Raw genomic sequence first — 6,769 nt, 5'->3', positions numbered from 1 at the left:
AAAAAAAAAAAAAAAAAAGAGTGGAGAGGAAATAAGGAAGAAAATTTAGGCAAATAATAGAAATGGCTGATTTAGTCTATAGGTTCTCTTGTAAATTTAGTCTGTAAATTTCCTTTCTCTTGAGGAAAAATTGATGAGTGAATTTTTTATCAATTTCCCATCTATAGGTTCTCTTGTAAATTTAGTCTGTAAGTTTTCTTTCTCTTGAGGAAAAAATTGATGAGTGAATTTTTTTATCAATTTCCCACGAAACCAGGATTGGCTTCCAAGTCATTCTGCTTGGGGCAATGGTTGTTGTTGTAATTGTAGCAAACCCTTTCTCAGTCAAGCTCCTCCAGAAGGTTACTCCTGACTCTGAAGACTTGCAAGGTCCTCCAGGTGTTGCAGGCTCTAATATTTCTCAGCAGTGTGAAGGCATCTGAACTGTCTTACGTGCTGCCTTGCTCTGCGAGAAGCAGTCTCCCCTCCCTGTGAACCCTTGTGTTGTCCCAACTTTCCCCTCTCCAGAACTGCCCACACTTTGTGTTTTCGAAATAGAGGATTTTAGCCAATTTTCCCTCACATGCAAAAATAGAGGATTTTAGCCAATTTTCCCTCATGCCTTTTCTCTTGACTGACCTGAGGTGCATTAGAACCATGATGGGGGTAGCACAAACTCCTGGAATATCTTATCAGTCATTTCTTTTCTGTTTGCTCTCTCTCCTTCCCAGTCTCCTACGCCTGCCCACCCTTTGCTCAATCCCTTCCTCTCCTGCCTTTCAGGCAAGGCCAGAGAATTCAGGTGGGAAATTGCACTGAAGGCAGGACTTCTGGAATCTTGGCAGATGTGTCAATAACAATGCACCTTTTCGCAAAGCCCTTCATCCTCCCTGCCAAATTGGCTGCAAAAGTCCCGATTTTTTATTAGTCGGGGTTTTAAAAGACACAGGTAATACCTTGACCTTCAGTGCATTCGCTTTCTGTGCCTACCTTGTCTAAAAGGATTGCTTGCAGCTGGGGCAGGGCTCTGCTGGCACAGGGGCATCCAATCTCTCCAATTAATTGGACAGGGTGTTCAGTGCTCTGGGACTTTAGGCATAGACAACGTGCTTGGCTCTGTTTGGTTCAGTTTCTCCCTAGTGAGTTACTGTCTTGACTCTAAAAAAAAAAAATCACCTCTGACAATCTAGTGGCTGTGAAGGTCTTCCTGGATAACCCAATGGATGGAGAACTGGAATGAGGCTTAAACAATCCCTTTTTTCCCCCTCCTTTTGTCAGTTCTTTGTAATATCTCCAGTCTACTGAGGTGGCCAACCCAGTTAAAAGCTGAAATTTAAGCGTGAAATAAGGTTTACATGGAGTAAAATGCTGAGTGTCTGGATTTACCCTTGAAGTTTCAAGGTAAGCACTGGTATCTCACCACCTCAAAATAATGTGAGAAAGTTGCTGAGATGCTGTGATGCCCTGTAGGTTACTGAATAATGGCCGAATGGTCTTGGACCACACTCATTTCCAGGGCCATAAGAGGAGGAGTCTCAGCAGAACCAAACTCACCCTGCTCAAATAACCCCTCTAGAGCAACACTGATCTGAGTCAGAAAAAAACCTATCAGCCAACTAGCTAGGCAACCAACCCCACCAGGGCCAAAGATGGTTACATTTACTTATCAAATGTGGTTCGGTCGGCAGGTGGGTGTAAAGACCCAAAAAGTTGACCAAAGTTATGCTGTATGTCGGTGCCATAGCAGGAGTGTTAACATTTTAAAAATAACGATGCTACTTCAAAGCTGGTCCAAGACCCATGTCCCCCTCACTGCAACCAAAATTTAGGAATGTCTGAGCTGATAATATACTTCTGATTGCTAAAAGCAGAGCTTCGCCTTACCCCACACCAGCGTTGCTGACACTTGTGTTACTGATTTCTTCTACCTTTTTGTGAGAGCAGATAAAACGTACCGTAATTGCAGTCTATAGGTCTGTAATTGGGAGGACTGAAAGGAGAAATTGGAGCAAATTAAATGAAAAGGCTCATTTTTCTTAGACACGGAAAGAAATAATACGTACGTGAGTGCCTGTTTTTCATAAAAAGTCATTTAGAGATCTTTTCAGAAGGGATGTGTGTGAGCAAGACACACACGTATATAATAGAGACAAATTGAACTCCCCTCAGTCGATGGTGGCTCTGCGTTGGAATACAAAGGAGAAATACCTGGAGACACACTCGATTAGCCCCTGTCTGTAGAAGCCATACCACTTGAAGTCTCATAGGTTTGAGCACCTAATTCTCTCAGACTCCTTCCAAAATCACCACTGGCCTTAGCCCAACAATCCAGCTTGTCCAGATCCCTCTGCAACGCCTTTCTGTCCTCCAGCAGATCAACACTCCTGCCCAATTTGGTGTCCTTTGCAAGTAACGTATCTGAGAGGGGACCTCATTGATGCTGATCAACATCTAAAGGGTGGGTGTCCAGAGATGGGGCCAGACTCTTCTCAGTGGTGCCCAGTGACAGGACAAGGGCCAACAGGCACAAACTGGAACATGGGAAATTCCCATTGGTCCTCCCCAGGTGCAAGACCTTACATTTGCCCTTGTTGAACCTCTTATTAAGTCAGCCAGCCCACCCAGTTTGGTATCATCAGTGAACAGGATGTTGAACAGGACTGAGCTGAGTATTGACCCCTGGGTTCAATGAGATGAGATGAGATGCACCACAGAGTCAAGAATTTTCAAACTGAGAATGAAATTAAGATAAATAAAATAGTGGCTAAAACTGTTTTGAAAGGGAGTTTGGGTGCACTCACCTTCAAAGAAGCTTCCAGTGTGGGAGGGCATCCAGAACCAGGATATTTAAAAATTTTCTCTGGTACCCTTTGCCTTTTTGTGCTCGGTCTCTTCAGAGTAGAAGAATTTTTTTTGAATTCTAGCCAGTGAGACAATAATTCTGCATTATTTTAATGATTTTCTTAAAACCAGGCTCTGTAACAGGCTAAGAGTGCAGCATGATGAAGTGTCCTTTCTCCTGTCGCTGGAGGTGGAAGAGCATTTGGAGGACAGCGACCACTGCTGATCTCCACCTGTGGAGGGGAACATGAGAGTTTGATTATTGGAGAATAAGAAGGAAATTTTATGTTAATTAATTTGGAACAGTTTCTAATGTGAACACGTTAAGATTTGCTAAGAAAAATTAGAGGTGATTAAAGAAAATCCAATAAGAGAAATTTCAGTCCCAGGAATCTACTAAATTGCCACGACTTTTTTTACCTCTGTACCGTCTTTATTAACCACCTGGAAAGAAAATGGAGTAAATAACTTTCATTCAGTCAGTGGGATGAAGCTATTGGCAAGTGCCATTTCCCATTTATAATAATTACCTGTTTCATTTAACAAATTCAGTATGACAGTGTGACAGGGTGTTGGTGGCAATAGGTGGTGTTAGCATTCCTGGGTTTGCCAGAGGACACTTTCACGTGGTAGTTACATGATGGCTTGCTAATTGTTTACTGGCTTTGATCCTTTCTAAAGGCTTATTTCAGTAAAAAAAGCAGGTTTTTACCCCCTTGACTTCTTTCAGAGGTTGTCAGTGGAGGTCCTATGGGATGGTGGGGAGGAAGGGGCAGAACAGAGGCATCCGGGGGTTTGTTTTCTGGGGCTGATGGCAGGATTAGACCAAAGAAAAACCCATGGGTTGTTTCTCAAACAGACACTCACCTTGTCACCAAGGTTTTAGATCACCCTTGAATCCTCTTTGCCAGTTGAAAGTCATGAGTAATTTCGAGCAAGTTGGACAGGGCTGTAATGAAGATGTGGTATGGAGACATCAACACGTCATCCTTCACCACCCGCCCATCCTTCTTCATCCATCTCCCAAGAGCCCCATTTCTCCTGTAGCCAGGACTGGTGTGGGACCTCCTAGCCCAGAGCCCTGTCACACTTTAAAACTCATCAAAACTGTAGCTGTGGTGATTCCAGCTCTTAGTTTAGAGTTTTAGCAGAGGAGAAGGGAGGTCATCAGAGTTTTCTCCATGCTTCTGCTCTCCTTTCATGCAAATTGTAGTCCAGTTCTCTCTCGTGTTGGCATGAGTCTCACTTGGCATGTCAGCCCTTCTCCAGCTCAACACAGAAAAGCAGTCTTCAGCATCAGGATTTTCCTCAAATAGCCTTATTCCACAGGTGGCTTAAAGTCAAGTCTCCCCCAGTTCAGCTCAGAGCAAGTGTGAGGAGGATCCATCCCACAGCTGGCAATTAGATCCTCCTACAGTTTTGCTCTTAGGAAGGAAAAGCAAATGTTATGATGATGGATGTCACGGTGTTTTTCCATGGTGGCACTTCTCAAAGGTGGTGATTTACAAGGCGCTGCCTTCCTGTGAGGGGAGACATCTGTTTGTGGAGCTAAACTGGGGAGGAGACACAGCTGGCCCCATCTCCAGCTGCCCCACCAGGCAGTTAAAGTGCCATAGTAAGTATATTTACCAACCACATCTGTTTAAAAAGGATAATGTGGCGAGGCTCCATCACCCATTGGGAAATTCCGAGCACAGCTGTATTTTAGAAGCATTTCTCAAAGAATTATAGATGAGGTATTTACTATGGTTTAAAAACAGAAGCTTCATTTAAAAAAGAAAGTACAATGCCATTATTCTCCAGCTGTGCTCAGGATTTTTCCCCGCAGCCTTCCGGCACCAAGGGCTTTACTTGCAAGGAGAAGACTTTTCTGACTTTGCTGCATTTGCCAAGTTAACTTTGCTAGTCCTACTTAGCTTAATGCTTTTGCTGCTCTTTTTATAGCCTCGATTTATTCACACATTCTCAAGCATCCTTTCCTGAGGCCTCCAGACCAAACAGCTCCGTTGTGATTGTTCGTGTTGCTTGTGCCGTGGCAGATAAGTGTGCCAGCAAATTGCCAATAAATTCCGAATTACAGATTGTTTCTATTTTTTTTCTTTCTTTTTTTTTTTCCTTCCTGAATTTCTGCACTACAGAGAGCAGCTGGATATGAATTTTTGTTTCTGAGGTTTTCCTAGCGTGAAACACAACTCAGAATCCATCCACGCTAGAGAATAAAATTGTTTGTTTTGCCTCGGGTGGAAATCAAACGCAGTATTTGTTAAATCTCGGAGATATTTATACGGACTAACTTCAAAGCTCTGGATACGCAGAGCAATTAGACAGAAAACTATATGTGTGTTATATGATCACTGCTCTACTATAATATTAAATTGAAAAAAAAAACAAAAACTCATTTATGTTTGCTAAAGAAAAACAAACCCAAAAAGATTTCCAATAAGCATCTCTTTCATCTTCACTACAGGAAACTTCCAGGTAGCAAAGCAGAATGAGTTTCGCTGCGGTGCCTCATTAGTGCCGAGCTTACAAACACAGAAGGGTTTGATGAGAGGGAGTAGATAAAACCCATTGCCATTTCACTTTGAAAGCTGCTGCGTGCCTCCCGGTTTCTGAATGGGTGCTGGGAGTCTGCAACAATCTGGCCTGATAAAAGGGATTGGATTTTTCCAGCGGTTTTAACAATCCTAATTCAATAATTTTAACAACGCAAAATGAGCTTATCATGATCTCTTTAACTACTTAAGGGTCTTGTTTGTCCATTCTTGCTTAAGACCACATTAGTTTCATTTTAATTCAATAACCAACATGAACCGATGTATGATGATAAATTACCAATATGTATAACAATAAATTATCCTAGACAGTGGGATTGATTTCTGATAGGTTGTCCTGTACATGGCTCAAGTAGTTTCTTGGCCTTGGCATAAACTGAATGGGTGGAATTGCAACGGAATAAAAAAATTCCACTTTTTGCACTATATTGCCAGAAATCACAATTATGTCACTGCCCGAACTAGAAGCAATAATTAAAGACAAATGTGTTTTTAATACTGTTTTACCTTATGTTTCCTTGAAGCATATGGCACATGAATCATAATCAGGTACCTATTGCTGTTGGAAGTAGTTACAATTTGTGTACACAGCCACCACTACAAATATTTATCTGAAAACATGAAACAAAATAGCGAATGAAAACCATTTAACTAAAACTGCAAGACATGCTGTTATTCAGTGGTAGAATTATGAAAACCATGGATTTTCCCATTTCTTTGGTTGTTTCACTGTTCAGTATTTTGAGTGTAGCAAATTGATTGAAAACTTTTTAAATTAATGAATTTAAATTATTGAATTTATTGAATTAATTTATTGAATTTATTTAATGTAATGAATTAAATTATTGAATTTAAATCCCTCCCTATTCTAAATTATATATTTAATTATCTGGTTTCTCTGAATTCAGACTAATGCTTCCTTGTGATTAAGGGCAAATTTTTAATGTTTTTAACACACAAACGGAAAGATAATTTAAAAATAAAACCTCTAGAAAAGCAGAAAACCCAAGGCATTTAATTTAGTTTGTCAAAATAAAGTTGTCTTGGGGAAGTGTTAATTTTGAGACTGCAAAATTAGGTGAGATGAGTCCTATGGGTGGAAATCTATGCACTTGTTTCCATTGAAATGTTTATAAATGTATTTGATTTTCCCTGGTGTAGAACTGGATGGAGTTTGTCCCTGTGACACCACTTGGACTTAAGCACACTCATCCTCACATGGTGTTAAACCCAGTTTGAAGGCTTGGACATCTCCTAATGTCCAGTCTAAACCTACCCTGGTGCAGCTTGAAGCCATTCCCTCTTGTTCTATCACTAATTACCTGTGAGAAGAGACCAGCACCAACCTCTCTACAGTGTCCTTTCAAGTAGTTGTGGACAGTGATATGGTCACC

Source organism: Calidris pugnax, unplaced genomic scaffold (genome assembly GCF_001431845.1).
Source record: "Calidris pugnax isolate Ruff unplaced genomic scaffold, ASM143184v1 scaffold10, whole genome shotgun sequence".
NCBI classification, from domain to species: domain Eukaryota; kingdom Metazoa; phylum Chordata; class Aves; order Charadriiformes; family Scolopacidae; genus Calidris; species Calidris pugnax.
The sequence above is the reverse complement of the archived record's forward strand: the minus strand, read 5'-3'. Positions refer to the sequence as shown.